Source organism: Crotalus tigris, unplaced genomic scaffold, assembly GCF_016545835.1.
Source record: "Crotalus tigris isolate CLP2741 ecotype Arizona unplaced genomic scaffold, ASM1654583v1 scf7180000021153.787222678:297777, whole genome shotgun sequence".
NCBI classification, from domain to species: domain Eukaryota; kingdom Metazoa; phylum Chordata; class Lepidosauria; order Squamata; family Viperidae; genus Crotalus; species Crotalus tigris.
In genome coordinates this window covers 181,935-204,294 of record NW_024098370.1, presented here as the reverse complement: position 1 = coordinate 204,294, position 22,360 = coordinate 181,935, and the positions used below count along the sequence as shown (strand labels likewise).

At 41.3% G+C, this 22,360-nt stretch overlaps 1 long non-coding RNA gene and 1 pseudogene across 1 annotated transcript; both read left to right on the top strand.

Annotated features, from left to right (window-relative positions):
• LOC120320056 overlaps nt 1-22,360 on the top strand; it is a 164,849-nt pseudogene that overhangs the window by 28,986 nt on the left and 113,503 nt on the right.
• LOC120320061 lies at nt 7-11,645 on the top strand. Its single transcript, XR_005559885.1, has 3 exons — nt 7-64; nt 9,646-9,858; nt 11,477-11,645. It is a non-coding gene; the product is annotated as an uncharacterized LOC120320061 (long non-coding RNA).

Here is a 22,360-nt window from a genome sequence, read left to right as displayed (position 1 = left end):
GGAGAGCCAGTTTGCTGCTATGACTGCATTCCTTGTCCAGAGGGGACCATCTCCACTCAGGAAGGTGGGTGACACCACAGGGAAACTTTGATCAATATGCATGTTAAAGACACATGTAAGTTTGATTGTTTAGTTCTCAATTTTAATGGTGTCCAATTTCTTCCCTAAATGGGATATATAAGAAAAATATCTTGAAGGATATGATAAGAAAAAGGATATTGTGGATTGCATGGAAAATCTCTCTTTCATTTCCCAGTTCGGATGTTTCTGTCCATATTTATCTTTCTTAGAAATATGTGTATTCTTTGTAACTTGAGGAATAATTTTTGATCAATGGGTTTTGTTTACCTAAACCTAATGCTTTTTTCCCCCCAAAAAGAGGTGCCAGAACTCATACACATCATACAACCCGCCTTGCCTACCCTACAAGATTCCATCCAAAAATGGTGCTGGAACTTCATTCTGGGCGCTCTATGAGAAAAAAAGCCCTGCCTAAACCGACTTTACATTACAAACTGATAGATGCATCGATCAATCATTCATTTAATCAGTTAATCTTTAAGATCATTTATCCTTATAAGCTGAGATATCTAATTGGGAGGAACAATAGAGGGAGAGATGTTGGGTTAAAGGAACAATGAAACCCAAAGACAGGAGTCAGCATAAAGTCATCAAGTAGATATTTCCTTTCCACCTTTTCTTATCTTTCCATTGAAGAGTGGTATTAATACTTCACGTGATCTTGATTCTATCCCTCTGTTAATGCAGCCTAGCACTGTGTTGGCCTTTTTGGCAGCTGCAGCACACTGCTGGCTCATATTTAGGTGATTGTCTACAGGACTCCGAAGTCCCTCTCACAGTTACTACTATTGAGCATGGTGCCACTTATGCTGTACTTGTGCATTTGGTTTTTCTTGCCTAAATGTAGAACCTTGCTTTTTTCACCATTGAATTTCATTTTGTTAGTTAGTGCCCAGTGTTCAAGTCTGTCCAGATCCTTCTGTATCTGAAGCCTGTCTTCTGGAGTGTTGGCTATTCCTGCCAGCTTGGTGTCGTCTGCAAATTTGATGAGTTCCCCATCTATCCCTTCATTCAAATCGTTGATGAAGATGTTGAAGAGCACTGGGCCCAGAACAGAGCCCTGGGGCACCCCACTACACACTTCCCTCCATATAGATGCAGTTCCATTGAGGACCACTGGCTGAGTACGGCCAGTCAGCCCGCTACGGATCCATCTGGTGGTGATTCTGTCTACCCCACATTTTTCTATCTTATCAAGTAGTAGGTTATGATCTACTTTATCAAATGCCTTACTGAAGTCCAAGTAAATTATGTCCACAGCATTCCTCTGATCCACTAATTTTGTCACTTGGTCAAAGAATGCAATAAGATTTGTCCGGCATGATCTATTTTTGACAAACCCATGTTGGCTTTTAGTAATGACTTTGTTTGCCTCTAGGTGTTCGTTGATTCCTTGTTTGATTATCTTTTCCAGGATCTTCCCAGGTATTGAGGTCAGGCTGATAGGTGTGTAATTTCCTGGATCCATTTTTTTTTCCCTTTTTTGATGATGGGAACTACATCAGCTCTTTTCCAGTCCTCTGGTAGTTCCCCTGTGTTCCAGGATCTTTGAAAAATATAGTTCAGTGGCTCCGATATCACATCTGCCAGTTCCTTGAGAACTCTGGGGTGTAATCCATCTGGTCCTGGCGATTTGAACTCATCTAGGCTGGACAGGTGCTCACTTACCATTTTCTTGCCTATCTTAACTTGTGTTTCTATTTGTTTTTTATGGCACTATTTTTGATAGGTTGGTCTGTTTTTTCCCTTTGTGTAAAGACAGATGCAAAAAACGAGTTAAATAGTTCTGCTTTCTCCCTGTTGCTTGTCACCTTCTTGCCACTTCCACCCACTAATGGACCAATCATTTCCTTCACTTTTTTCTTGTTTTTTACATGTTGAAAGAAGTTTTTTTTTGTTATTTTTGACTATGGTCCCAAGCCTTAGTTCATTTTGAGCCTTGGCTTTCCTTCACTTCATCTTGCAGGCTCGGGCTATTTGCTGATATTCTGACTTAGTTAGTTCCCCTCTTTCCACTTTCTATACTTGTCCTTTTTATCTTTCAATTTGTCAGAGAGTTCTTTATGCAGCCATGCTGGTTTCTTTTGAGAGCTGTTGTTTTTCCTCTTTGTTGGTATTGGGCTAGACTGTGCTTTTATTATCTCATTTTTTAAAATTTCCCAAGCTTCTTGAGTTGTTTTCCCCTTGAGGATTCTCATCCATGGAATCCTTCCCAAGCCCTCTCTAAGTTTATTGAAATTAGCTCTCTTGAAGTCCAAGACTCTAGTTTGACTGTGTTCTTTTGGTTGTGCTTCTATAATGTTAAATTCTAATATTGCATGATCACTTCCTCCCAGGGTTCCTATGGCATCAACACCTTCTATCATTTCATCTCTGTTAGTGAGAATTAGATCCAAAATGGCTAATCCCCTAGTTCCCTTCTCTACTTTTTGGGAGACAAATTTGTCTGCTAGGTTTGCTAGGAACCTGTTTGATCTTCCACTTGGTGCGGAGTTTGTCTCCCAGTTGATGTCAGGGTAGTTAAAGTCCCCCATTACTATTGTGATGTGCTTGCTACATACCTTTGTTAGCTGACTAGCAAAAAGTTCATCTATTTCCTCTGTTTGGTTGGGTGGTCTGTAGTATACACCTATGGCAATGTCATTCCCCCCCCCTTTTATATTGACCTTTTATATTTATAGTTGTATGTATTGGGGATTTTTGTTGTTGTAGTAGTGAAAGTATATTCTGTTTACTGAGACTTTTCTGTCTCTCTTTATCACATCTTATCCAAAGTTTTTCTTGAAATTTGAAAGACTATAAAAGAAATATTACTTTCTTTTCTCAGATACCAAAAAATGCACCAAGTGCCCAGATGATCAATATCCAAACAAGTATCGAGTCCTATGTATCTCCAAAAGAATAACTTTCCTGTTCTATGAAGAACATCTGGGCATCATACTCATGTCCTTTACTCTACTGTTGTTCCTAACCACAGGCTTTGTTTTATTCATATTCATTAAATACCTTGAAACACCTATTGTCAAAGCCAACAACCGGGACCTTTCCTTCGTCCTCCTGGTCTCCCTTCTGCTTTGATTCTTATCCTCCTTGTTCTTCATTGGCCAACCAAGGAAAGCCACCTGCCTTCTCCGACAAACAGTGTTCAGCATTGTCTTCTCCGTAGCCGTGTCTTCTGTGTTGGTCAAAACGATCACAGTAGTGCTGGCATTCCTAGCTTCAAAACCAGGTAATAAAGTGAGAAGATGTTTGGGGAAGAGCTTGGCCAACTCCATCATCCTTTCTTGTCCTGCTGTCCAAATTCTCATCTGTGCCATGTGGTTGGGAGTTTCTCCCCCATTTCCTGATTCTGATCTGCATTTCCAGCCTGAAGAGATTATCCTTCAGTGCAACGAAGGCTCTGTCACCATGTTTTATGTTGTCCTTGGCTACATGGGCTTCCTTGCTACCATTTGCTTCACTGTGGCTTTCCTGGCCAGGAACCTGCCTGGAGCTTTCAATGAAGCCAAGCTGATCACCTTCAGCATGTTGGTCTTCTGCAGTGTCTGGGTCTCCTTCCTCCCCACCTAACTGAGCACTAAAGGAAAATACATGGTGGCTGTGCAGGTCTTCTCCATCATGGCCTCCAGTGTTGGACTGTTGGGCTGCATCTTTTTCCCCAAGTGCTACATTATCATCCTGAGACCACATCTAAACACTAAGGAACATCTAATGACAAAAGCAGGAGAATGACGGTGAAATTATTTCTTAGACTTATAACTTTTCATTATGCATTATTATTTATTTATATGCTTTGGAATTGCTTGTCAACTTATGTTTATTATAATTGAAGGAAATAAATATGTGTGGTTTGATAGTTAAATGCAAATTCAAGATAATCATCAAATACATTAAAAATAGATAGATAGATAGATAGATAGATAGATAGATAGATAGATAGATAGATAGATAGATTATATATTTTTAAAAACTATTAGTTTTCCTCCTTTTCCTCAGCACACAACTCAACCAATATTTGGCTTAAGCAACTCTTAAAGACAAGAGACATATGAGTCATTTCCTGGGCTTTATAGTGGTGTAAGCTTGATGTTGACCCAGATGTAGAGGACAGTGAGTATTTGTAGATGGTCTCATCTCTCTGGCCCCTTCCAGACCCATGATTGCAAGGTTATGAAAGGACAGCAATAGAAATACTAAATATTCTAACCCACCCAGGAACATATGGTGCCTTGGGGAAACACCCAAATCACCCAAAAGGGAACATATTAGCTACTTCTGCTTTCTTCCTTCTTATCTACAGTGTGCCAGCCTTAAAGGGCAAAGTCTCTATCTTATGTGTGTCAACTTTGCTTGGTGAATTGCTTATGTAATCAAAGTAGGTATAAAAATAAGGCTTTTTCGATATTTGGGGCTTATCTCTCTTTTTATAGAAGCCCGTCTTTGCTCAGCTAAATAAACATGTAACTTTTGAAGGCATCTTCTGGTTTCCTGTATTTTTTATCAAACAAAACCTCAGAACCTGCATATCGATACTGCATTGGCCATCACATAGATGGTTTGTGGTAAATCTGGCTGAGTTCACATAACACCCTTAACTTAGGTTAAGGAAAGGGAACTGCTACATTGGCATAATGTATCATGCCAAAATATCTAAACCAGATGCTAGCTTAGCATGATGAACTTTCTTCACACATTGGCACAGGACAAGGTTCCCAGCTACTGAAAAATTATTTTTTTTAATTTAAATTTAAATTAAACTTTATATTTAAAATTTTAAAATCTCAGTCAATATTGTCAGGAGCTCTATAGATGATAAAAGTTCCCTGCTCCTTAGAAATTTCTTTGGAAATGCAAGGGAGAAAGAAGCCATTATTAATCTGGTTCCCTCTGAAGCCCAAAGCCTTTGCCCCGCCCTGTGGTCAGTGCCAGGCTGAGATGTACCCAGCTTGCTAAAAATAACGCAGAAAAGCCTGAAAAAACCTGGATGGCGTAAACATGAGTTGTGAACTTCACCCGTTTATTCAGTTGATGACTCCACCCAGCTCAGGAAAGAGGGTTTCTCCCCCATCCGGGTTAAGGAGAGCACAGGCGTCCATGATGGCCAGTGGAGTTTGACTCAATCAGTTCAGTTCTGAGTGCACGCACAACTGTCAACCACCTGGTGGGACATTCACACAACACACTTCCAGGGTCTCTGCAACTGAGTCCTGCAAAGGGGACACCAATGCTGGATGTGCTGAATCTGACCAAATGCAAACAGACTCAGGTGAGCTCTCCTAGCCTGCAGGTGCCTGGAACTCGCCTCCTGAAGGGCTTCCTGCCTGACCATCCATGCTGCACTGTGCTGCTAACAGAAGGGGGTGCATTGACTTTGACCCCCAATCTGTGGAACCACCTTTGCTGTGATGCCACTGGTGCTCTCCCACCCTTGCTGTCTGCTAGGAAGGCTTCGCCCTCAAAGAAACCTTTTCCAACCATGTCTGAGGCTGCTTGAGCCAAATCATAAAGGGGATCCACCTGCATTCCTCTTTTCCAGCACGCCCTCCCAGCCCTTGACAGGAAGGGACAACCACCTCCTTCAGCCCTCCTGCCCTTCCAGGATCCCAACTTCATCAGCCTGTCTGCAGACTTCATGAGGACTTCTTACTCACTGTCACGATCAGGATTAAAGTTTTCCTGCCACTTTTATAGAGAGCAACCAGATTAAAAAAAAATCTGCCCAAGTTTAGCAAAATGGAGTCGACTTGGCTGGTTTTGTAAAACTGAAGCCAGAGTCAGGAAGCCCCACAGCCTCAACCGATTGTGTGTGAAAGTAATCAGAAAGACCATAGTGACCGGGTTTTTCAGAAGTGGTTTGCCATTGCCTCTTTCCCAGGGCTCTGAGTGGTTGGCTGGCCCAGGTTTAACCAGCTGGCTTTGTGCCCAAGGCAAGACTAGAACTCATGGTTTCCTGGTTACTAGTCTGACGCCTTGACCACTACACCAGGCTACCTCTGGTCACAGCCATACAACCCCCTTAACCTGATCACTTCACCAACGGCTGCATTCAAAGTTGCAACTTTTAACCATGGTTTATTTCTGGAGGTTGAACCTGGGTATGGCCCTTATCTTCTAGTAAGGGCCACATTCACACAAAATACTTCAGCAGGTTGGGGAGATTTTCTTGCAACCTTCCTGAGACAAAGGAAAACTCTAGTTGCAACCTGTTTAGAGCTAATAATAAACCATGGATGACCATAGCCAACCCTCCTCCACTTCCCCGGACTCTCACCTGAGGCAAACCCACAAAGCAGGTGGCCACACCCACCCAATGGGCCACACCCACCCAATTGGCCACACCCATCCAATGGGCCATGCTCACCCAGCACCCGACAACACATAAGTGGGTTTTGGGTTTCAGTTTGGACACCCAGTCTCTAAAAGTTTCACCATCACTGGTTTAGGGTTTCCTGCCTGAGCAGGAGGTTGGACTAGATGACCTCCAAGGTCCCTTCCAACTTTGTTATTGTTATTGTTATTGTGTGCATGAGAAAAATATTGGATTTATTAAAAGCTAAAAAATGGGAGTTGTAGGACCCCAAATATAACACTGAATTCCTTTTTTTAGGTCAGTGAGAGAATTGCTTCAGAGGCTCTGAGTGATAAAAGTCAATTTCCTTTTTTCCATCCGATGCTCCCCAAAGAAGGGATTCAGTACCCAGGAATTGTCCAACTGCTCCTCCATTTTGGATGGACCCTGATTGGTCTCTTTGCTCCAGACACAGAGAAGGGAGAGAATTTCATGAGGACTTTTATTCCTATGCTTGTCAAGAATAGAATTTGTGTTGTTATATCACAACGGTTCTCAACAACCGGACATACCCCATTCCTCAGGGATGCCCTCTCTAAGTGGAGACAAGTCAACGTCTTTGTTCACTTCATAGAATATGATTCCTTTCGGGACAGAATTCTTGCCTTCCATTCAGCACTTGAAGGTTTGCCTGGACCCATTGAAGGGAAAGTTTGGATCATGACAGTGCTTGGAGTATTTTCAGCTAACAAGAAATGGTATCTCAAGTATGTCCATAGTATTTGCAGCTTTCCCTTTCAGTGGAAAAAGAATTGGGAAAACAATAATGCCTATAAACCATATCTCTTTGTGCAATTTCAAGATTTTCACTGTTCTTTTTCAAAACACATCTTTTCTGTCAAAGGCCGGAGAAGATGCACCCAGAAAGCACCAGTGGAGACCCAAGAGAAAAAGAATAGGATGCGGATTGGAAATACAGCTGTTACTTATAGTGTCATTAAGATTCTGGCCCACGCCTTAAGTGCTGCAACCAATCCCCAGAGGAGAAGGAAGAAGGGTGAAGAGAGGTTGGGGGCTCCAAGGCTGCAGCCGTGGATGGTAGGGGGTCCCAACAAGGATCCATCAGGCTAAATTCATTTTTAGGGTCTTTTTTGCTCTCTGGGCTTGGTGGTTTAAGACCGTAAGCTCCTGTACAACATCTCCTACTTATCGGAAGAGTGCTGCATCCTCCCTTCAACAACCAAGACCTTTTATATATTCAAATAAATGTTCCCAGAATTTTTCTGATTTTAAGCTGCTGTAAACTAGGACAAGAAACAATGGTTGGAAACTGATCAAAGAGAGAAGCAAGCTGGAATTAAGGAGAAACTTGCTAACTTGGTAACAATGAGCACCATTAACCAGTGGAACAGCTTGCCTTCAGAAATCATGGGCGCTCCATTACTGGAGATTTTTTAAGAAGAGACTATAGATAATCACTTGTCTGAGATGGTATAGGTTCTCCAGCTTGAGCAGGGGGCTGGACTAGAAGACCTCCAGGGTTCCTTCCAGCTTTTGTTCTGTTCTGCTCTGTTCTGTTCCAACATGGCTCTTCTGCTTGATGTCTTTCCTCAAGGCTTAAACCAGCTCCTTCCATTAGATCATTAATGACATTATTGACAAATTAACAATACAGTTATTATCATAACATTAAAATATTACTACTACTTTATTATAATGAGTAAACATTCTATGCATAGAATAATGTGAGAAAAACTACAAATGAAATATTAATACAGATTATAGCTGCCATTCATTACATTCATACAATCATTTATCAAGTCCTGGATGCTAACAATTAGTTAGTTTCCTACTGAATTTTACTCATGCACCTCTCTCTAACACAAAATCATATTTTTATTTTTTGGAAGCTGTAAGGCCCTGCCTCAGCTGAATCTCTCAGGAAAGCAGAACTCTTGAAACTGGCATCATTTCAAGAGGAACTTTTATTGAGAGCCATTGACAGCAAGAGAAGGCAGAAAGAATCTTAAGTTCCTGGGTGAAATTGTTAGGCTAAACCCCATTGTTCAAAAACCCTCCCAACTGCCCAGTCCATAGGAGGCAATCCACGGGTGCAAAGAGGTTGTGAGAACTCCAGAGGGAAACTGCAGTAAGATGTTCCCAGACATCTCTTCCTTGGTGAGGGGAGGCAGATGACCTCGGGCAGCGGAACCGAGTCAACAAAGCAAAGCTAAACACATCACAGGAGAGCTCCAAAGGTCCCCCCTCCCATCAGGAGGGCAGCATCCTGACAGGGATCTATAGGGACCTGAGAGAAGCTGGGAATTTGTAAAGGAGACCAAAATAACTTTGTCCAGGTGTTATTATAATTTTTGCATCAGAAAATCATGATTTATCCACTTCCTTTGTTAAAGAAAATATAGAAAAAATGTGACTGTCTAATTATTTTTCGTAACTCCCCAATTTTATCAGTAATATTAATATTTATTTGAGTGCAATTTTTGAAACAATTGTATCCAATTAATTATACCGTCCAGCACTCAATTAACTAGATCCCCATGATCACACCATGAAGCATTTTGTTAATTCTTTGCTAGAAACAAGTTATACCACCATCATTCACCCAATCTGTTAAGGAAGTATAACGATAGGTGTGAATTGAGGACCAGAGAAAGGGATGCAAGGAAGGATCAAATAAAATGGTTTGGAGGGGGGCAACGAACAGCTACGTAACCGGCAGAGAAAGAAACTCAGGAAAAGTTCTCACTAAATTGTTTGATTATCAAAAGAGGTGGTGAAAGATTTGTTCTTTCACACTGCAAGATTTTGTTAATATAGCCTTACAATAAAATAGAATTACTTCATCTGGTCATTTTTCCTATCTCCTCTGCCTGAATGAAGATTAGCCTTGCAACTTCCTTCTTAACAAATCCTTGCTTTCTGGTAATCACTCTATTGTTTGCAAGGAGTTCATGAATACTCTAGTTATTTTGTATTTTGTTTACTTGATTGGTGACCTTTGCTAGATTGTTATATGTGACTGACAATTTTTGTCAACTACATTTTCTCAATGTACATTTTATCAGTATACAAGATGATTTAGAAATATTTCTCAATCTTTGTACTTCAGTTTGAAGATAATGGTAACACTTGTTCTCCCAACTCACAATATTTGCAAGTTAAACAACCATAGAGGAAAGATTCAAATGTAAAAATTGATAAGAGATAAGAAACCAAGATTTCTGCTTTTAAATTCCTGGATGTTTCCATTCTAGTTCTATTCATTTCTAAAGAAGAGGGAATTGTACAATCTTTCCCTGCTGAAAGTGTACTTGGATCAGGATGGAGACCTAGCAGCAGACTTGAGGGTCTTTATTAGGGCGATTCTCCTCAAGGAGGATTCCTCCAACAAGCAATTGGGGAGTTTTGAAAGACAAAGACTTACAATCAACCAAGATGCTTTGTCACAGTTAAAGTTGCTCAACAAGGTGAGGAAAATATTGATGTCTTTTCTCTTTTTTCCAAAGCTGTTTCAAATGGGCTAAACCCAGTCAAAAAAGTGGATAACCTTCACTGAGAATTGAATGTGTGGAGTAAAACCTCTATAGTTTTCTTAGGCAGATAAGCATGCTTCAGTTCTATTGACCAAGGCTTCCCTTCTGATGCTGTCATGCTGAACCCTGTTGTAAGCTGATCCAAAATGAGAGATGGGGTGATTATTGTTTAGGACACAAATCATTGCCATTTAGCGTCCTTTTGGCAGTTTAGTATCACCATAAAACTGGTGAGACAGGGACTCATATGCTTGAGATTTTGGTGTTAATAGCTTCAGGTTCACTAGTTTTTTGCCTTCACATATCAAAGGTGAAGGCAATTCTGTTGACCAGTCCCTGAGTTCAGATTTGGACTGAATCCAATGAAATGGAATCAAGACTGGATGGAGGTCCTGTTGGTCCAATTGTTAAATAAGCTTCATCTTGCCTTGATTGGAGTCAGGGGTCTCCCAAAATTGCAGGCTCACAGTCTGGGATGTTTTTAATCAGCTGAGAACATGCTTATAGCTGCCTCTCTTTAACCTGCACTGGAATAGTGGAATTTATGAAGGAGGTCCAAGGCTTCAGTTCACATGAAATAACAATGACTGATATGATGTGAGCTCATTTATGGATTGATTGATTAAATTTATTTGCTACCCATCTCACCATGATAATGGCTTGAAAATGACTTGAAAATTGAAGTATTGAACCATTGCTTTGGTGCAAAACAAAATCTTGATATCAGAAATAATATAGGACAATTTCGAGGGAAATCTTACTTAGATTTGGGCACTGGCTTGTAAGAGTCACTTCATCTGAAAATCTCTTGAATGCAACTGTTTATCTTGACTGTTAGCTGCCTTAGAACATACTGAGAGGCTACAAATTAAACTAATAATAAATATGAGTGTGTATTTTCCTGTCAGGTTGTGTCACCTAATTGTAATCTCTCAACAGAAAGGTCCTTGTGTTGGATACCTTGTGTTGAATATCCCTTTCACACAGATGACTCACACTCATGACCCATGTGGTGCATCAAAAAAATGCCTGACTCACCCTTTTTGAGGGACACATTCTCATGACCTCACCTCCATCTCACCTCACTATAGTTTTAGAAACTAGTCAGCCAGTTTTAGTTTTAGTTCACCAGCATGACAGCCGTATAAACTGAACAAATACTGTATATATATGAATGAAGAATATCTTTAATGTTGACAGCCTTTATTTGTAAGGAATTTTCCCTTTTTATTTTAATTGGGAGATAATTTTGGACTTCTTTCAAAGGGAAACAGCTTTGCAATGTTTTATGCACTCCAGAAGAAACCTTTCCAGATCCTACTGGTCAGAAGTTTCTTTCTTCCTCACAGTTTTAGTCTCATTTAATAAATCCAATGAAATGAAAAATAAATATATATTGTACAATAAAGTTCACTCTAAAATGTAATATTTGTGGATAATTTAAAATCAAGCATTTATGAAGAATGGAGGAATGCATGTTAATTTCACTATGAGGAGGAACCCACCGGTTGCCACTTAAAGGTTAAACCTTTTCTCCATTTCATCCCTCCAGACTTTGTTAAGTAGAAAGCTACTTTATTGTAATCTGATAAATCAGAAGAAAAAGGGAGGAACTGAATGAAGCATCTGCCTGCAATTGTCTCTCCTGCAACCATTTGGAAGTGGTAACAGATTTCATATTTGCCTATGTGAAGCCAAGAGACGACTTGGCTGATGTTCATGTCTACCTCCATCTTACATGGATGGTGAGTATTGACATATTTTCTTTGGCATTTCTTCTTTTTCTGTTTAGTCTCTGCCTCAGTCTAAATGTGTGGAAAAATGCCTTCCTGGATTTGTCAAGCAGGCTCGAGAAGGAGAGCCAGTTTGTTGCTACGACTGCATTCCTTGTCCAGAGGGGACCATCTCCACTCAGGAAGGTGGGTGACACCACAGGGAAACTTTGATCAATATGCATGTTAAAGACTCATGTAAGTTTGATTGTTTAGTTCTCAATTTTCATGATATCCAATTTCTTCCCTCAATGGGATTTATAAGAAAAATACTTTAAAGGATGAGGTAGAAAGAATGATGTTGTAGATTGCGTAGGAAATCTCTCTTTTATTTGGCAGTTTGGGTGGATCTTTCCACGTTTATTTTTACTAGGAACATCTGAGTTCTTTGTAACTTGAGAAATGATTTTAGATCTGTTGAAAGAAAAATCTTCATCAGGGTCCAGTCCAAGCTGGGAATAAACAAAATGGAGACTGCTTTAAAATGAAGATTGGAGTTTATTGAAGAGCAGAGCCAGACAGAAGCGTGGCTCTGGGAAAGCTGACCACATGTTGCTGGGAGTGGTGGGTTGTTATACCTTCTGGGGCTCTTTAGGTTGTTTCCTGTTCCTGTTTGATGTTTGTATTTCCTGTGTCATGTACTTTGGCCTGAGCCTGCAGGTGCCCTTTTGGTATTAGTGGGTTAATCCTTTATGTTTCCTGTGCTTAGAGTTTGGGTGGGGTATGTAGATTTTAGGGGTCTTTGTCTTCTTAATTTCATAGCTTCTAACTTTCTGGCCCCAACTTTCCTAAATGGATTATTCAGTGGTAGGATTCAAATACAGTATGTGAATAATAATAATAATAATAATAATAATAATAATAATAATAATAAAGTTGGAAGGGACCTTGGAGGTCATCTAGTCCAACCCCCTGCTCGGGCAGGAAACGCTATACCATTTCAAAAAAATGGCTGTCCAGTCTCTTCTTAAAAACTTCCAGTGTTGGAGCATTAACCACTTCTGGAGGCAGGGTGTTCCACTGGTTAATTATTCTAACTGTCAGAAAGTTTCTCCTTAGTTCTAAGTTGCTTCTCTCCTTGAAGAACGTGTTCTCTTTGTGGATGCCACTTCCGGAAGTCTGTTCTGGGCCTGAGCAACAAAAAATTAGCTACCAGTTCTGCCGAAGTGGTGCAAACTGGCTGAATCCCACCACTGGGATTATTACATCTACATTTCTAAAAAGCTGGTTTCTGCCGAGTTTTCTGGTTGGGGGGAGGGATGGAGAAGTTTCTGCTTTTTAAAGATCTTCTCCATTATTCCTTTGGAGAAATATATTCCGCTTTTTTAATATTTCCCAAAATATTTCTTTCTCTGGATTCTTCCCACAATCCCCCCTTTGTGCCATAAGAGTGGGGTGACATACAGTTACTAGCACAAGATTAAACATTGATCTGTGAGGAAGACTTGATTGGCATTTCTATGGGGGCTCTAGGATGTGGGGAAACAAGGTTTAAAGAAGGGGAAGACACTAATAGAGGCAGCAGAAAAAAGATCCCTGCAGTGGATAAACATCTAAAAGTCAGAGCAAAGGTTCTGTTAGGTGGAAAATAAATTTATAGTGTCCAATATTCTGTGCCAATTCTTTTCAGATATTGTCTGTCACTTTGAGCTTCCAGTCAGGTTTGCACGTTCCTCCTCACAGCCATGCTTGCCTCAGTATATAACCACTGGCTGCCCATTTTCAAGGGATGCTTCTTGCCTTAGGTCTTAGTTCAGTGCATCCAGGTTTGGGATGTCCAACTGAGGTTAGCCAGTGTGCAAGTCAGGCTATTAAACTGCACACAGTGAGCCCTAGGACTCTCACTCTAAGTCCACCAGTGCAAAATATTCAAGGCTTGGGTTTTGGAGATCTCTTTCCTTCTACCTCCTCAGTGAGAGCACATGAACAAAAAAAAAAGAATATACTCCTGGTTCTGGAAGGAAAAAAAATACATACTGCATTGGGATTAAAAGGAACAGAAAAGGGGGGGAGAGAACTAATAAAAGATCAATCTATTTAACATCCATAGATACTAATGTTGAATTCATTCTCTCTTTAAAATTGTTTGCCAAATCTAGAGGGTATGGAAATATATCTAACATCGGATGTTCTTGCTTGACAATATCGCTTCATCTTCTCATTTCTACAGGGTAAAAAGACTTTGCAGACACAGTTTTTGTTTTATGAATTCCTTCATGAATTAATTTTCCTTAAGATCAAGATGCTAACTACCTTGCAACCAGCACATAGGGTCCTGTTACCAGGAGATCCCCAGGGCTGTTCAAAGAGTCACATTTTAAGGGATTTTTTAAAAAGTCCTAATAGTTTGGAGATTCTGTGAATTTCTGTGCTCTAATGAAGGTTTTCAAAACCTTACATAAGAAAGAACCACGACGTCTGCAGGGCTTCCTCTCCTTGAGGATATCTGCTTGTCCCACCAGAGCAGATAATATTTGGCATGCAAAAAGGTCTTTATGGGTCCTCAAATGCCTGCTTGTTCTGGTGCAGCTCCTGCCCCATTGGACCCACTCCCCCTTGAAATTCAATTCATCCTCTTAAACCTCTGGTGACTTGATACTTCTCCCAACCATTTGGGATAAAGTAAGGTCAGTGCAAGATAAGAATCTGGTGGATTACCTCAGAGAAGGGAGGTTGTGCAACCATTATTTCTTCTTTTATTTTTGTTTTGTTGTTCTTTGTTTTAATAGTTTTATATATTGGGGAATATTTTTTGCTGGAGGGTAAGAATATACCATTACTAAGACTTTCCTGTCTCTCAATATCACCTAGTCCAAAGGTTTTCTTGAAATCTGAAAGAGTATAAAACAAATATTACTTTGTTTTCTCAGATACTGAGAAATGCACCACGTGCCCAGATGATCAATATCCAACCAAGAACCGAATCCAATGTATCCCCAAAAGAACAATCTTCCTCTCCTATGAAGAGTATCTGGGCATCATCCTCATCTCCTTTGCCCTACTCTTGTCTATAACCACAGGCCTTGTTTTCACCATATTCATTCAATACCTAGAAACTCCCATTGTCAAAGCCAACAACCGGGATCTCTCCTTCATCCTCCTGATCTCCCTCCTGCTTTGCTTTTTATCCTCCTTTCTCTTCATTGGCCGACCAAGAAAAGTCACCTGTCTTCTCCGACAAACAATGTTCAGCATTGTCTTCTCAGTAGCCGTGTCTTCTGTGTTGGCCAAAACTATCATGGTGGTGCTGGCATTCCTGGCCTCAAAACCAGGGAATATAATGAGAAGATGGTTAGGGAAAACCTTGGCCAACTCCATCGTCCTTTCTTGTTTAGTTATCCAAATTTTCATTTGTGTCATGTGGCTGGTAGTTTCTCCCCCATTCCCTGAATCTGAACTACACTCCCAGCCTGGACAGATCATTCTTCAATGCAGTGAAGGCTCTGTCACCATGTTTTATGTTGTCCTTGGCTACATGGGTTTCCTTGCTGCCATTTGCTTCATGGTGGCTTTCCTGGCCAGAAATCTGCCTGGAGCCTTCAATGAAGCCAAATTGATCACCTTCAGTATGCTGGTCTTCTGCAGTGTCTGGGTCTCCTTCCTCCCCACCTACCTGAGCACTAAAGGAAAATACATGGTGGCTGTGCAGGTCTTCTCCATCTTGGCCTCCGGTGGTGGACTATTGGGATGTATCTTCTTCCCCAAGTGCTACATTATCATCCTGAGACCAGATCTAAATACTAAGGATGATCTAATAATAAAAGTAGGGAACTGATAATGAAATTGTTTCTTGGGTTCTTAAAATTTAATTATTGATTGCAATTGTTCTTAGTTTATATGCTTAGTTTGCCTGTTTGACTATTAAGGTTATTTAAAATCCAATGAAATAAAGAAGTTAGTTGAATAAAACTAAAATCATCAAATAATAAAATAAATTAATAATTAATATTTGTGTTTTTAAACTGTTGCTAGTCCTCCTTTTCCTCAGCAGGCAGGTTACCCAATATTTGGATTAAGTAGCCCTTTAAGAGAGAACACATATGAATATTATCCTGTACTTTGGACTGCTTTTAGCTTGGTAGGTATCTTAAGAGGTTCTCAACCTTATCTCCTTCATGATTCTTTCTGAATTGGTATTTCAATTCCTCCAAGGTCTGTGTCAGGATTCTGGCTGATGATCCCAACAAAGCAAACACCTATGAGACATTCCAATCTCTTAATGGAAATCTTTATTAGTACATCATTTCGGCATGTATGAAAGCAAAAGAAGCTCTGGGAAAACCCCACCCAAGCCCTACATAGTGAAAGCATAGTATTCTCTCTCCTCCCTCTGGATCAGGGGGCCAATTGAATACAGCAATATTGTTTTGAGAAAGTATCTCTGGGGTTGGCCAGACACCTGGTAAATGTCCTGGGTTCCCATGGTCTGCTTCCTTAATTTTTGAAATCTGCACTCCAATCTGATTTCTTCCCTCCTGGGCTCATTGGCAGGCTGAGAAGCAATAACTGTTGCAGCAAGAAAAAAAAAAGGTGTTTCGAAACTTGACAGGCAGACCCTCCTAAAAACTGGAAGGTACCTGGAAAACAGCAAACACATATTAAGGCATTTCTTTTCCCTCAGTTCCCCACTTAAGGGGCTCCTGGCTTTTGAAGATATTTTGGCTGGAATCTACTTATTAAGTCTTCTGCTCTAATGTTATGAGGTTTTATCTAACTCACTTCCTCTATTGGATAGCCTCTTCACCGAACAAGATCTGTAGTTTCCCTTTATGGATTCTAGAGTCTATGATTTGCTTAATCTTGTAATGTCTTTCCCCCTCCACCCGTATTGGACCAGGTCCTTTTTTTCCAATTGGTCTCAGTTTCGATCCCTGAGTCAGCCTCCACAAGCTGCAGTGAAATACTGGGTGCGCTTTACCCATCATTCTGGGCAGTTTCAGTTCTCCAGTCCCTGGGTGAATAATTTTCACGATTGGGGAAGGTCCTATGTACTTAGGGCCTTGTTTTACAGACCTATCAGCCTGACCTCAATACCTGGGAAGATCCTGGAAAAGATAATCAAACAATGAATCAGCAAACACCTAGAGGCAAAGAAAGTCATTACTAAAAGCCAACATGGGTTTGTCAAAAAGAGATCATGCCAGACAAATCTTATTGCATTCTTTGACCAAGTGACAAAATTAGTAGATCAGAGGAACGTTGTGGATATAATTTACTTGGACTTCAGTAAGGCATTTGATAAAGTAGATCACAACTTACTACTTGACAAGATAGAAAAATGTGGGATAGACAGCATCACCACCAGATGGATCCGTAGCTGGCTGACCAGCCATACTCAGCGTGCGGTCCTCAATGGAACCGCATCTACATGGAGGGAAGTGTGTAGTGGGGTGCCCCAAGGCTCTGTTCTGGGCCCAGTGCTCTTCAACATCTTCATCAACGATTTGGAAGAGGGGATAGATGGGGAAATCATCAAATTTGCAGATGACACCAAGCTGGCAGGAATAGCCAACACTCCAGAAGACAGGCTTAAGATACAGAAGGATCTGGACAGACTTGAACACTGGGCACTATCTAACAAAATGAAATTCAATGGTGAAAAAAGTAAGGTTCTACATTTTGGCAAACAAAACCAAATGTACAGGTATAGTATATTGGGGTAATAGTAATAGTAGTAAAGTTGGAAGGGACCTTGGAGGTCATCTAGTCCAACCCCCTGCTCAGGCAGGAAACCCTACACCATTTCGGACCAGTGGCTGTCCAGTCCCTTCTTAAAAACTTCCAGTGTTGGAGCATTTACTGCTTCTGGAGGCAGGCTGTTCCACTGATTAATTGTTCTCACTGTCAGGAAGTTTCTCCTTAGTTCTAGGTTGCTTCTCTCCTTGATTAGTTTCCACCCGTTGCTTCTTGTCCTGCCTTCAGGTGCTTTGGAAAATAGCTTGATTCTCTCTTCTTTATGGCATCCCCTGAGATATTGGAATACTGCTATCATGTCCCCCCTTGTCCTTCTCTTCGTTAAACTAGACATACCCAATTCTAGCAACCGTTCCTTATATGTTTAGCCTCCAGTCCCCTAATCATCTTTGTTGCTCTTCTCTGTACTCTTTCTAGAGTCTCAACATCTTTTTTACATCGTGGTGACCAAAACTGGATGCAGTATTCCAAGTGTGGCCTTACCAAGGCATTAAAGAGTGGTATTAATACTTCACGTGATCTTGATTCTATCCCTCTGTTAATGCAGCCTAGCCCTGTGTTGGCCTTTTTGGCAGCTGCAGCACACTGCTGGCTCATATTTAAGTGATTGTCTACTAGGACTCCGAGGTCCCTCTCACAGTTACTACTATTGAGCATGGTGCCACCTATGCTGTACTTGGGCATTTGGTTTTTCTTGCCTAAATGTAGAACCTTGCTTTTTTCACCATTGAATTTCATTTTGTTAGTTAGTGCCCAGTGTTCAAGTCTGTCCAGATCCGTCTGTATCTTAAGCCTGTCTTCTGGAGTGTTGGCTATTCCTGCCAGCTTGGTGTCGTCTGCTCAATACCTTGCTCAATAGTAGTAACTGTGAGAGGGACCTTGGAGTCCTAGTGGACAATCATTTTAATATGAGCCAGCAGTGTGTTGCAGCTGCCAAAAAGGCCAATACACTGCTAGGCTGCATTAACAGAGGGATAGAATCAAGATCATGTGAAGTGTTAATATCACTTTACAATGCCTTGGTAAGGCCACACTTGGAATGCTGCATCCAGTTTGGTCACCACGATGTAAAAAAGATGTTGAGACTCTAAAAAGAGTACAGAGAAGAACAACAAAGATGATTAGGGGACTGGAGGCTAAACCATATAAGGAACGGCTGCTGGAATTGGGTATGTCTAGTTTAATGAAGAGAAGGACAATGGGGAATATGATAGCAGTGTTCCAATATCTCAGGGGCTACCACAAAGAAGAGGGAGTCAAGCTATTCTCCAAAGCACCTGAAGGCAAGACAAAAAGCAATGGATGGAAACTAATCAAGGAGAGAAGCAACCTAGCACTAAGGAGAAACTTCCTGACAGTTAGAACAATTAACCAGTGGAACAACCTGCCTCCAGAACCTGTGAATGCTCCAACACTAGATGTTTTTAAGAAGAGACTGGACAGCCATTTGTCCGAAATGGTGTAGGGTTTCCTGCCTGAGCAGTGGGTTGGACTAAATGACCTCCAAGGTACCTTCCAACTTTTTTATTATTGTTGTTATTGTTGATATTATTATTATCCTAATATTTTTTAAAAAATGTATTTTCTCTGTGCTCATCTGCAGCATCTGGTTGGGTACTTCCCCTCCATTCCCTGACTCTGACATGCACTCCCAATGTACAGAGATTATCCTGCAATGCAATGAAGGCTCTGTCACCATGTTTTATGTTGCCCTCGGATACATGGGCTTCCTGTCTGCTGTCTGTTTCACAGTGGCTTTTATGGCCAGGAATCTCCCTGGAGCCTTCAATGAAGCCAAGCTGACCTCCTTCAGCATACTGGTCTTCTGCAGTGTCTGGGTGTCCTTTGTGCCAGCCTACCTGAATAACAATGGAAAGTACATGGTGGCTGTGCAGGTCTTCTCCATCTTGGCCTCCAGTGCTGGATTACTGGGCTGCATCTTCATCCCCAAGTGCTATATTATTATTATTTTTAGGTCAGATCTGAACACCAAAGAACATTTGATGTCAAAATAAAATAGAAAAAAAATGACTTTTACAAATCTATTATTTTTCAAAAATGTCATTTAGTAGGCTTGATTAATAGATTTTGATCATTTAATGTTTGTTTTTTTTATTTCTTTATTAAATCTAAATGCTGCACATCTTGGCTAGGGATGACTCTAGGCAGCTTACAACCCAGACAAAAGAAAACAAAAGACTAAAATAATAAATAGTAGCATTAACATTGAATTAAAATTGAGAAAGATGGGAAGGAAGAGAGCAAGATGCACATGGGGAGAAGGTATTCCTCTTATTCCCAAAGAAACCAGTAGCAATGCACCATGTCTCATTTTAGTTACAATAGGCTAAAATCAGTTTCCAGATAGATGAGACTGTTTGGTAGGCAAATGGAGACATAAGGATTGCGGCTCATAATGATCATGGAAAGTTTTATCAGAACATTCCTATAGCAACCACTGAATCTGAAGATGCAAATGTTTCTTCTAACTAAGATTTTTTTTTTTTTTGCAGATCTAACAGAAGGGCAACAAATAACCTGAGATTGACCATGCTATCATTTATGAATGTGTATATATGGATCATTTTCTCCCTTTTTGCATCATTTTCCCCTCCTTTCTGAAATGTATAAATATTTATATAATTATTTAATAAACAAATAAAACCAACTCATACATGTGTAGCAGAGAGGGGGGTTGGGGTGGGATCAGCTCTGGCTGGGAGGGTTTGCTGGAGTTCTGCGGATTCTGTGTGGAGGTTAGGAGCCCCAGAAGCCTCCATGGTGGCTGGTGGTGGGGCACGGTGCTTGGGGAGACATTAAAAAGGAAGAGGAGGTTGACTGGGGGATAGCTTTTATTCTTTTTTCCTGGTGGGGAAAGCCAGACAGAGGGAGAATGAGGGAGGAGGTTGGCTGGGTTTTGTTTTTATCCTTTTTGGTGGGGCAAGCCTGATGGAGAGGGAGGGATGGAGAAAGAGAAGTTTCTTTCGAGCAAGCTTGGAGGAGGGAAGGGAAGAGAGAAGGAGAGGATTCAGTGGGGAAAGGCCAGAAAGAGAAGAGGAGATAGAATAAGGGAGGTTCCTATGAGCTGCTGAGAGAGACCGACCATCATCACATCACATGAGCTGCTGCTGACAGAGATTGACCATCATTATCTCATGTGAGCTGCTGCTGAGAGAGACTGACCATCATCACCTCACGTGAGCTGCCTGCTGAGAGACTGACCACCATTACCTCATGTGAATTGCTGCTGAAAGAGGGCAATGGATGCCAATGATTCAGAAAGGGAGGAAGGGGGCACAGAACGATTCCTGTCTCCTCCCTACTATTTTTATTTTTGTAGCAATTTTAGCTTTGAAAAAACTCCCTTGTTGGAGCAACGAGGTTGTGCGTGTGAGGATGAACTGGAAGGTTAGGAATTTTTTTTAATGGTGCTGCTGCAAAGCAAGAATATTTTTTCCTGAAAGCTGAATTAAAAGATTGATAACCCCCAACCTGAGGAGAGGGGCAAAATCAGTATCTTCTAAGTAGCCCCCTCTCTCTTCCAGAAGAAGCAAAAAAAGGATTGCAATTGTTGGGTAAAAGTGAAGGTTATGGACTGCTGGAGAAATCCCATCTCGTAGCAGTTAAAGAGGTGGCTGTAGCTCTCTCCCTTCTTTCTTCTATTCCTTCTTTTCTTCCCTGATGGGACGATGTTGGAGGTTCTTTGGCTGCAGCTCTGAGAGGGAGGGGTGATGCTATGGGTCGATGACTTGTTGCTGTGTGCTGATGACACCCAGGCATGAGCAAAGTTAGCCATGTCTTGGTTAAATTTCTTTAGACAAACCACAAAATAAATCTGGGTAAAGGCTGAGATTACCCAAGTTCCCTCCAAAGTTCTGTGTCTCTATGTCTCCCTGTTTCAAGCAGAAAAAGAATTGCCGCTTTTTGGCAGTTGGAACAAAAGCTCATGAAGCCGCCTCCTTGTCCCCCTTCTCACAAGCAGACGACAGGCAGGGCTGGGGAGACCAGGTCTTAGAGAATCTGAAGAAGTGAAGCTTTCAGCCTAGACAAGGCTGGGGCAGGTGGAGGGACAGCCTCACCCATGCATCAAGCAATGGGGATGACATGTCAGAGAGCCAGCAGAGTCCTCTCAGTCACTGGAAGCTTGAGTGTTGTATGGGGGGACAGTAATGTGAATCTGAGCAGATTCCAGTTACTCAAAGTCCTGGATTCCTTGTTCACGTGGTATCCCATGGCCGGGAGGATATTGGCCTAATGTAGGTTCAAACCATAGTCACAAGCCCAGATGAGTGTGCAGGAACATAAACCTCATTGGGAGCTCCTCACTTGAAAATAGTTGGGAGGACCATATAGGGCAATCAAACAGAGAAAAGGTTTATGGGCTTGCTAGCTCTATAATTGGCTAAATAGCCCTAGCAGCCCATGTCTACCTCAATGTTAGAAAACTGGCTTGTTTAGTAGTAAAAAGTATAAGCCAAACGTCAAACGCTACTCCTCTCCTGAATGAGGATCAGGAACAGCAAAGAACGGCAATTTTGCAGAACATCCTGGCCATGGACTTTATGCTATTCAACACGGCCCATGACTGTGAGGAGTTTTCAGGTTTGTGTTGCTTTAAAACTCACTGACAATTCCTTGACATCCTTTACCTATGAATATGTACACTTACATCATTTGTTACTTAGTCTCTCCTGACATTTTGAGATACATAAATATGTGTGCATCTGTTTATTATGTGTGGGGCCATCTCTCAATATTACCGTTGTTTCCCCAAAAGTAAGGCCTACACCGAAAATAAGCCCTTGTTTTGGGGTGAGGCACACACCTAAAAATCAAGCTAGAGATGGGTTGGGGGTGTGGAGCTGCCCCATGTGCCCCACACACATTTATCTTGCAGCCAGGCCTCTCCTCGCTGGCCCACCTCTTTTGCACCATCTTCTGCAGCCAGGCCTACATTTCTCAGTCACAAA